Below are 12,126 nucleotides of genomic sequence, written 5' to 3' on the forward strand. Positions count from 1 at the left end.
CCAAAGCGAAAAGACGAAATAACGCCAAAGCGCCAAAGCGAAAAGACGAAAAGACGCCAAAGCGCCAAAGCTAAATAACGAAATAACGCCAAAAGGAGGGAGAAAAGACGCCATTTTATCTCTTCGCTTTGGCGTTATTTTCACTTCGGTTTGGCGTTATTTCGTTATTTCGCTTTGGCGCTTTGGCGTTATTTCGTTATTTAGCTTTGGCGCTTTGGCGTTATTTCGTCTTTTCGCTTTGGCGCTTTGGCGTCTTTTCGTTATTTCGTTATTTCGCTTGGCGTTATTTCGCGGGCGACAAAGCGAAAAGACGAAATGTCATGTATCAGCCACCATATATATCAGCCACCATACCTATAACAACGGATAATAATTTGTGAACCGCTTTGAGACGACTTACGAACTAGGTTGTGATGAAGCGGTTTATTAGAACCTCGAATTATCATTATTATTAATTAATTAAAATCTATACCTTTTGTAAAGGGAGCTAAAGAAGCAGCACACGTTTTGAGTCACTTTTTATCTCTTCTTCTTCTACAGGAGTCTTACATTACTCAGATAGTGTTACTTATCAATTATGTCACTTACGAGGGATTTAAATCACTTGTAAAACGTCTTAAGCTCATTATTGAGCGAATTAACACTGTCCATTATATATCACCATGATTTGTATGTAAATTATTGTAGTAACCAGTTTGCGAGAATGACACTGTCCTGTCAGACACACGCCCAGGACAAGACGTCAATCAGCGTCACAAGCATGAAACACCATCAACAATAAGTAAGGTATTATGATACGTGTCACGTGAGGAATCACAACGGGATAACAATCGTTACTCTGGAAAAATACCTGCCGTTTCCTACCGACTCGGGTTGATAGAACTCCTTAACTTATTCGGTGGAGTGTAAGACAAGTTATCCAGATATCTTCAGTTCGACTCCTAGAGGAAGAAATGGACAGATGATCATTTCTATTACATAATCAAACAGCACACTAGTGTATTGGTTACCGTTATATGTAAAACGTTTGATTTGTTTCAAGAAATATTATGGAATTTATGTATATTTGGCACAGCGTACTGGTGATAACGATAGACAGTATGTTAAGAGACTACAGTAGCTTCCTGTGAATTGTTTAAGATACAATGCAGGTACTTACAGAATTCCTTTTAAATCTTAACAATATTTATTTGACCATCTTAACCATAATATACATTTTGTAAAGTAATATAAGTAAATTGATATGTTGAATTACTGTACCCTCCCACACTGTACGTTCTGACCATTCTTTAATAGAGATATGATCATAATATATGTCCCAGGGACAAATCTTAGAGTCACCCGTCCTTTTATACGAGAGAGCATTAGGGCCACGTTTTTTCGAGTTAGTTACTTAAAATTTCGAGTTGTTAAGTTGAACTTTCGAATCATCTCGAAATTTCAAGTTACACGAAAAACCGAAATTGAATCTTTTTCTACATGTACTGTAAAGCGCTTTAGAGTTTCTTATGTTAGCTAGATAGGGCGCTATATCAAATGCTGTATATTTTTTTAATTATTTTTATTATTTGGAAAAAAAAATGATTGACGCCACTTTCAAATTAATATTTCCTAAGATTAATAATATATAATACAAACAACACTACACTGTATTTGTAAACTTAACTTTCCTTCATACACTGTTTTTAATCCTTAGTTATTAGAATATTACAATGTAAGAGTTATTTCCCATCCTATGGAATTGATCAAGTTTGTCCCACTTGATACTGGTGTTCCGCATACTACATTGTACACAAATATGGGGTAACTCTATCCAATAAAGATGCACCCTGATTTCTAGTTTTGAAACTTCATATTTTGTAAATACTTACTAGGGAGAGCAAAAAAAAAACTCCAGTACAAATGATCCAAACCATTCCCTCATCATATCTTTAGTTTATGATTTTGTAAAAAAAAGTCTATGTATTTCTTTGTTTTGTAGCCTTTAGTTTTAATGAGGGTCATTAATCAAGTGTACTCCATCTTTTCTTATACAAGACTTGTGGTAAAATAAAATAACAAACAAAATAACCCCAAACTATCTACATGAAATTATTCAACCATATATATTAAACCCAGAAGAAAATACACACAATCTTAACACTCAAGAATTGTCAATGTGTCCCTTCCTAGAACCACGCTATATGCTTATAGTTTTTTCCCAGTATGATGAACATATGGAACAGTGCCAATAATAACTTTATCAATGTTATTACTTTTAAAAAGGGAAATACAAAAGGTAATTGTAGGGGACACAGAACAAAATGTATGTACACCTGTATTTAAATACTCTGGTTCACGAAAAAGTAATATATTAATGTGTCAATTAAGAAATGGTGCTAGTTAACTTAACTATGAATTGTTTAAAGATCACTTGAAAAACTGTCCTTGTAGTCATCAATTGAAAACTCTAATCATTTCCTTTTTGAATGTCCTCTCTATACAGATGAACGACAAACTATTATGCAGGATCTTATATTCTGTTAGCAGCCACAGTAGTTGTTCCTTCTATCTATTTATAGTGTTTATTTCTAAGTAAATAGCTTGTATGCATCAAAATGACAATTACTATGTTGTAACCTAGGTCAAATCTGCATAATTATGAAGCAAAACAAGACGAATAAGGGAAGGCATTTAGGTTGATGTCTAACAAGTTAGCTTATGCATTTGCAGATGACACGTGGAAAATAATATTGAAAAGAATTCATTTGACGACCTTGGAAATCTAATATATAGTGAGTCGCAAATATCGTGATTAGCAAAAGAAATGTAAACCCTATTTTCAATGATTTATTAAAACGATCAAAGGATGCCGATCTTGATGACGATTAGGAAAGGTATGTTCTTAAATAAGTTTTTACTCTGCGATATAGGAAATAAATTACAAATATATTTTTTCCCAAAATATGTGGATTTTTTTTCATGTGCGTTATAGGAATGGAACTATCTTACAATGCCTGCATTCATAAAGCAAGCTGAATTAGAAACAAAAGGGCAAGTTGACCTCATTATTAATAGTGTATGAACTATTATGTAAGATATTAATTTGCTCACAGAAACATTTCAACTGGAAAAATTGCAGTTTCAAGAAACAAGATCTCAACAAAAACACACAATTGATATCTGTAGCAATTTGATTCGGATACTCCCATTTTCAGTAACTTCTGAAAGTCGATGATTTAAGTAACATGTAAATACTGTATGACTCAACAATATGTATATAGTTTTATGATAGTAAAATCCAAACCGAGGCTTGCCGAGTTTTGTTTCTAAATCCGAATTTTGTACGAAAGGCTGTGAATTTCAATCCTACACAATTTACAAAGGGTAACAATATTTTCTGATATCCTTTGCCATTTTATTTAAAGATTTCGAAATGTGTACTTGTTATCATATGTCCCCGTCGTATCATGTGTACCCGTTATCTTCCGTACCAGCTATATCATGTGTACTCGGTATCATGTGTGCCAACTATCATGTGTATCCGTTATATCATGTGTACCCGCTATATCATGTGTACCCGCTATATCAAGTGTACCCGCTATATCATGTGTACCCGCTATCATGTGTACCCGCTATATCATGTGTACCCGATATAGCAGGTGTACCCGTTATCATGTGTACCCGCTATATCATGTGTACCCGCTATAGCATGTGTACTTGCTATCATGTGTACCCGCTAAATCATGTTTACCCGCTATATCATGTGTACCCGCTATCATGTGTATCCGCTATCAAGTGTACCCACTATCCCGCGTACCCGCTATCATGTATACCCGTTATCATGTGTACCCGTTATATCATGTGCACCCGCTATATCATGTGTACCCGCTATATCATGTGTACCCGCTATCATGTGTATCCGCTATCAAGTGTACCCACTATCATGCGTACCCGCTATCATGTATACCCGTTATCATGTGTACCCGTTATCATGTGTACCCGCTATCATGTGTACCTGCTATCATGTGTACCCGCTATATCAGGTGTACCCACTATATCAGGTGTACCCTCTATATCATGTGTACCCGCTATCATGTGTACCAGCTATATCATGTGTACCCGCTATCATGTGTACCCGCTATAACATGTGTACCTGCTATATCTTGCGTTCCCGCTATCATGTTTACCCGTTATCATGTGTACCTGCTAGCATGTGTATCCGTTATCATGTGCACCTACTATCATGTGTATCCGTTATCATGTGTACCTGCTATCATGTGTACCTGCTAGCATGTGTACCCGCTATAACATGTGTACCTGCTATATCTTGCGTTCCCGCTATCATGTGTACCCGTTATCATGTGTACCCGTCATCATGTGTATCCGTTATCATGTGCACCTACTATCATGTGTATCCGTTATCATGTGTACCTGCTATCATGTGTACCTGCTAGCATGTGTATCTGCTATCATGTGTACCTGCTAGCATGTGTACCCGTTATCAGGTGTACTCGTTATCATGTATACCCGTTAGCATGTGTACCAGCTATAATGTGTACCCGCAATATCATGTGTACCCGCTATATCATGTTAATCCGCTATATCATGTGTACCCGCAATATCATGTGTACCTGCTATTATGTGTAACTTCTATCATGTGTATCTGTCATCATGTGTACCTGTTATCATGTATACTCGCTTTATAATGTGTACCTGTTATCATGTGTACCCGCTATATAATGTGTACCTGTTATCATGTGTACCCGTAATATAATGTGTATCTGTTATCATGTGTACCCGCTATCATGTGTACCTGCTATCATGTGTACCCACTATATCATGTGTGCCGGCTAACATGTGAACCCGTTATCATGTGTACTTGCTCTCATATGTCCCCGTAATATCATGTGTACCTGATATCATGTGTACCCGCTATCATGTGGATCCGCTATATAATGTGTACCTGTTATCATGTGCACCCGCTATATAATGTGTATCTGTTATCATGTGTACCCGTAATATAATGTGTACCTGTTATCATGTGTAACCGCTATCATGTGTACCTGTTATCATGTGTACCTGCTATATCAGGTGTACCCGCTATCATGTGCACCCACTATATCAGGTGTACCCGCTTTATCATGTGTACCCACTATATGATATGTACCCACTATATCATGTGTACCTGCTATCATGTGTATCCGCTATATCATGTGTAACCACTATCATGTGTACCCGCTATCATGTGTACCTGCTATATCATGTGTACCCGCTATCATGTGTATCTGCTATATCATGTGTACCTGCTAGCATGTGTACCCGTCATCATGTGTACCCGCTATATAATGTGTATCTGTTATCATGTGTACCCGTAATATAATGTGTACCTGTTATCATGTATACCTGCTAGCATGTGTACCCGCTATAACAGGTGTACCCGCTATATCATATGTACCCGCTATCATGTGTACCCGTCATTCATATGTCCCCGCTATATCATGTGTGCCCGCTATATCATGTTTACCCGCAATATCGTACCCACTATATCATGTGTACCCGTTTTCATGTGTACCCGATATCATGTGTAACCGCTATCATGTGTACCCGTTTTCATGTGTACCCGATATCATGTGTCCCCGCTATATCAGGTGTCCCCGCTATATCATATGTACCCGCTATATCATTGTACTCGTTATCATGTATACCCGTTAGGATGTGGACGAGCTATAATGTGTACCCGCAATATCATGTGTACATGTACCTGTAATATCATGTGTACCTGTTATCATGTGCACCCGCTATATAATGTGTATCTGTTATCATGCGTTCACGCTATAATGTGTACCTGCTATATCAGGTGTCCCCGCTATATCATATGTACCCGCTATCATGTGTCCCTGCTAGCATGTGTACCCGTCATCATGTGTACTCATGTGGATCTGCTATCATGTGACCCCGCTATATCAGGTGTACACGCTATATCATGTGTACCCATTATATCATGTGTGCCCGCTATATCATGTTTACCCACTATATCATGTGTGCCTGCTATCATGTGTATCCCCTATATCATGTGTAACCACTATCATGTGTACCCTCTATATCATGTGTACCTGCGATCATGTGTACCGGCTATTATGTGTACCTGCTATCATTTATACCGTCATCATGTGTACCTGCTATATCTTGCGTTCCCGCTATCATGTTTACCCGTTATCATGTGTACCCTCTATATCATGTGTACCTGCGATCATGTGTACCGGCTATTATGTGTACCTGCTTTATCATGTGTACCCACTATTTCATGTGTACCTATCATGTGTACCCGTTTGCATTTGTATCCGCTATCATGTGTAACAGCTATAATGTGTACCCGAAATATCAGGTGTACCCGCTATATGATGTGGACCCACTATATCATGTGTACCCCCGTTATCATGTGTACCCTATCATGTGTACCCGTTATCTTGTGTACCTGCTATCATGTGCTCCCGCTATCATATGTACACGCTATCATGTGTACCCTCTATATCATGTGTACCTGCGATCATGTGTACCGGCTATTATGTGTACCTGCTATCATTTATACCGTCATCATGTGTACCTGATATCATGTGTACCCGTCATCGTGTGTACCCGCTATCGTGTGTACCCGTTATCATGTGTCCTCGTTATCACGTATACCTGTTATCATGTGTACCCGCTATCATGTTTCATGTGTACCCGCTATCATGTTTCATGTGTACCCGCTATCATTTGTACCTGCTATATGTAGCATGTGTTCCCGTTATCATGTGTACCGGCTTTCATGTGGATCCGCTATCATGTGTACCCGTCATTCATATGTCCCCGCTATATCATGTGTGCCCGCTATATCATGTTTACCCACTATATCAGGTGGACCCGCTATATCATATGTACCCGCTATGTCATGAGTACCGGCTATATCATGTGTACCCCCGTTATCATGTGTACCCGTCATTCATATGTACCCGCTATATCATGTTTACCCGCTATATCATGTGTAACTGCTTTATGATGTATATCCCCCCGCTATATCATGTGTACACACTATATCAGGTGGACCCGCTATATCATATGTACCCGCTATATCATGTTTACCCACTATATCAGGTGTCCCCGCTATATCATATGTACCCGCTGTCCTGTGTTTCCTCTATTATGTGTACCCGCTATATCATCTGTACCTGCTATATCATGTGTAACTGCTTTATGATGTATATCCCGTATCATGTGTATCCGCTATCATGCGTACCCGGTATCATGTGTACCGGCTTTCATGTGTATCCGCTATCATGCGTACCCGGTATCATGTGTACCGGCTTTCATGTGTATCCGCTATCATGCGTTCCCGTTATCATGTGTACGTGTTATCATTTATACCTGCTATCATGTGTACCCACTATTTCATGTGTACCTATCATGTGTACCCGTTTTATCATGTGTACCCAATATATCATGTGTACCCGTTATCTTGTGTACCTGCTATCATGTTTTCCCGTCATCGTGTGTACCCGCTATCCTGTGTATGTACCTGCTAGCATGTGTACCCGTTATCACGTGTACTCGTTATCATGTATACCCGTTAGCATGTGTACTCGTTATCATGTATACCTGTTATCATGTGTATCCGCTATCATGCGTACCCGTTATCATGTGTACCGGCTTTCATGTGTATCCGCTATCATGTGTACCAGCTATAATGTGTACCCGCAATATCAGGTGTACCCGCTATATCATGTTTACCCGCTATATCATGTGTACCTGTAATAGCATGTGTACCTGTTATCATGTGTACCCGCTATATAATGTGTACCTGCTATCATGTGTACCTGCTATCATGTGTACCTGCTATCATGTGTACCCGCTATCATATGTACACGTTATCATGTGTACCCTCTATCATGTGTACTCGCTATATCATGTGTACCCGCAATATCATGTGTACCTGCTATTATGTGTACCTGCTATCATTTATACCGTCATCATGTGTACCTGCTATCATGTGTACCCGTCATCGTGTGTACCCGCTATCGTGTGTACCCGTTATCATGTGTACCCTATCATGTGTACCCGTTTTCATGTGTACCCGATATCATGTGTACCCGCTATCATGTGTACCCGTCATCGTGTGTACCCGCTATCGTGTGTACCCGTTATCATGTGTACCCTATCATGTGTACCCGTTTTCATGTGTACCCGTCATCATTTGTACCTGCTATCATGTGTACCCGTCATCGTGTGTACCCACTATCGTGTGTACCCGTTATCATGTGTACCCGCTATCATGTGTACCCGTTTTCATGTGTACCCGTTATCATGTGTACCCGTTTTCATGTGTACCCGTTGTCATGTGTACCTGCTATCATGTGTACCCGTTTTCATGTGTACCCGTCATCATGTGTACCTGCTATCATGTTTACCCGTCATCGTGTGTACCCGCTATCCTGTGTATCCGTCATCATGTGTACCTGATATCATGTGTACCCGTCATCATGTGTATCCGCTATCGTGTGTACCGTTGTCATGTGTACCCGCTATCATGTGTACCCGTTTCATGTGTACCCGTCATCATGTGTACCTGCTATCATGTTTACCCGTCATCGTGTGTACCCGCTATCGTGTGTACCCGTCATCATGTGTACCTGCTATCAGGTGTACCCGTCATCATGTATATCCGCTATCGTGTGTACCCGTTGTCATGTGTACCCGTTGTCATGTGTCCCCGTTTCATGTGTACCCGTCATCATGTGTACCTGCTATCATCTGTAAAATGATTTTGAACCGATTTCAAATTAGCTATACCACTGGAAAGAGTGTATCTCATTTTTGTCAATATAGGCTATATAACTTCAAATCTTAAACAATACGATAAGATATTTGTCTGTTACATACAAATGTACAAAAATAAATCTATGAACTGAAAACAAATGGACATATTTACATTGCCGCTTTGTATAAAATGTGATTTCTATCAATGAAACGTTTATGTAAGTATGCATATGAAGACGAGAAACGCTCAACTCAATTGCAGGAATATTTAATATAAATCAAAATATAGTAGGTATGCATTAACAATATTAACATATTAATAACGATTGACAGCTGTAAATGATTGTGTTGGTCCCAGCAGGCGTAGCACAGCAGTAATAGTAGCTGTTTCTTAGAGCAGGACACCTCAGTCTTAATACAAACAAACTGTTTGGAAGATCATTGACTGAGAGAGTAATGAACTATTCAACTTTAACACAATGATTTACGTGCTGCTGAACAAAGTATTCTTCATACTTTTAGTCCACAGAATTGATTGACAAGTAATGTGTTTATTAAAAAAGTATAATACAATATAATCAGCCGCCCCTTTAGCGAAATACTACCGAAGGTTTTCAAACAGTACACGACGTTTTTAGCTCATATTAATTGATGACATTTCTTTTTAGTTTATAACAAATATTGGTATGAGAATTGCTGTAAGTATATCAGTAGTAAAAAATATCTTACCATATTGCATTTTGCATATTCAAATTTATTTCGAATTCAAAAGATTATTTTTATACTGTAAATCCATTCAAAAAAAATCTCTCATATTTTGATAATTCCGTTTTTTCCAGAAAAAAATAGACGTATGCTTTCAAATGTTTTTTTCTCCTCAAAAGTTTCATAAACCAATATGAAAGAACACAAAGGGAAAATCGGATAGTTGACGATTCCAGGGGAGGCTATCAGGATCAGCTTAAGTTCGGCGGAAGACGTCTACATTCATTTGGAGGATTTCTTTTCGGAAAGGTATTTCATTATGTTTTCCAATTCTAGTAGTCTTTTCTTTGCACCTGAAACAGACGAATGATACAAAATGTCAGTATTGTGTGGGTGATATTATCTTATACTAATGTGTTGTACTGGCTCGACGTGTTCCTGGCTTCATATCCGGAAATAATCTTAGCACCAGTACAAACTGTTAGGTATCGCGGATATGGATAACGTATAAAATGCCTGAACATTTTAAATTATTCTATTTTGTCGTTTAATGTTTTTTTTTATATGATCTACTTCACGGTATTATTCATATATAATGTTAAAGCCTGGTTTATAATCACGGACTGCATAGTGTACATGTACGTGCAAGCATTCAAACGTAGCTATAGTAGTGTAAATGTCATATTTAAATGAGATGAAAGACGGTATCTCAGTCTGTAGCAGCCTTACTTCGGCTTGAACATCAGTAGGAATGAAGGGAGAAATATTGTATTAGTACTGGTTCTTCTTCTTCTTCTTCTTTTGTTTCTTCTAATCGCAACTTGTCCGGGCCATAACTTTTTAACCGTTAAAGATATTTTGATGAAACTTTAGGTATGCATGCATCACCCACAGAAGGTGTGCAGTGCACTAGAATTAGGTCACTGTGATCTTCACCGCAATGTCAAAGGTCAAATAAGTGCAACATTTTCAGTAAATTCTGGTCCAGCCCGTAAATTTCAAACCATTAAAGATATCTTGATCAAACTTAATGTATACCTGCATCACCCACAGAAGGTGTGCATTGCACTGGAACTAGGTCTCGTGCTTCACTATACACAGAGTTATGGCCCTTTGTTTAATTATTATACCGAAGATTGTCCGGAGCATAAGTTCTGTGTTATTACACCTACGTTGGGTCAACTTACCATATTTATGTATTTTACCATGCAGGAGTACAGGAATTAATTTCACATAGCAACATAATACAATAAACACCGTATTATCTTTATTTGTCGTCTTTATTTTGTATTTTATATCTATTTATATACAAATTATATGTATGCATGCATACTTTGTTAATTAGATATAACAGTAGCTTCATAAAAGTGAATCAAACACTCGGAGTAAAAAAACCCGCGGAATATGTATAGTGAACACGAGTAAAGGGTTACGCCATATTTCAGAAGCAATTTGCATTAATATATATTGTGAGACTCAGGGTATAGTTTTGGATGGTGTTACAATCTTAAGTTGACCAAACTTACCATATTTAAGCGTCTTGGGAAGGAGAAACTTCTCGCACTTAAATTTGGTTTTATGTCCCGCTATATAAAGAGTTATGGCCATTTGTTTATTTTTAGTACCGAAGTTTGTCCACGGTATAACTTCCATGTTATTTCCCCTACGTTGTCCAAACTTGTTATAGCTTTAATGTATCTTGGCAAGTAGGACTGTCGCATTCTAAATTCGGGTCCCGTGACCCACTTTATACAGAGAAATGGCCCTTTGTTATTTTTTGTATACCGAAGTTTGTCTATTGGCTAATAAGGGTAGACATATTAGGATTGTGTTGCAAAATGTTATCCTTCGACTGAGACAATCATATATCATTATAGTACAGATCACGGATTGGTATTAGCTTTTTATGTATCTGGAAACAGCGTAACATGAGATAAGCCTGTTGAAAAATATTATGATTTGTTAGTAAGATTTGGAATTTTATGTTTCCGCAACAGTTAACGAAGATGGTTGCCTAGGAAGGCACTAACGGCAAGAACAAAACCAGTTAGCAGGATAGAGATAAAGGCATCTGCTACAGATGATCCACCTAAAATTTTCAGTAAAATAAAAAATAAAAGAAAATCACAAAACACAAATACCTTCATTATCCTCCTCCTCCTCCTCCTCCTCCTCCTCCTGCTCCTCCTCCTGCTCCTCCTTCCTCTAATTTGAGCTATTGCTACTTNCCTCCTCCTCCTGCTCCTCATCCTCCTGCTCCTCCTCCTCCTCCTCCTCCTCCTCATCTTGCTCCTCCTCCTCCTGCTTTTTTTCTCCCTCTTCATCCTCCTCCTCCTCCTCCTCTTCCTCCTCCTCCTCCTCCTCCTCCTCCTCATCTTGCTCCTCCTCCTGCTCCTCCTGCTCCTCCTCCTCCTCCTCCTCTCCTTCTTCTTTTTTTTTCATCTCCTCGGTGTCCGTCTCCACATCTATTGTAATTTAGAATATGTTTAAGATTCAGATTAACGGCAGATAGTTTTAATATTCTATAAACACCAACTTTTCTTATCTTGTTTGATTTCGAACTTGAATATACAAGCCAGCTATTGTTTTATCAACTTATGGTAATCATTTTTGTAGGTACACTTTTACAATATAAACGCTAAATCT

This window comes from Mizuhopecten yessoensis, unplaced genomic scaffold, assembly GCF_002113885.1.
Source record: "Mizuhopecten yessoensis strain PY_sf001 unplaced genomic scaffold, ASM211388v2 scaffold8765, whole genome shotgun sequence".
NCBI classification, from domain to species: domain Eukaryota; kingdom Metazoa; phylum Mollusca; class Bivalvia; order Pectinida; family Pectinidae; genus Mizuhopecten; species Mizuhopecten yessoensis.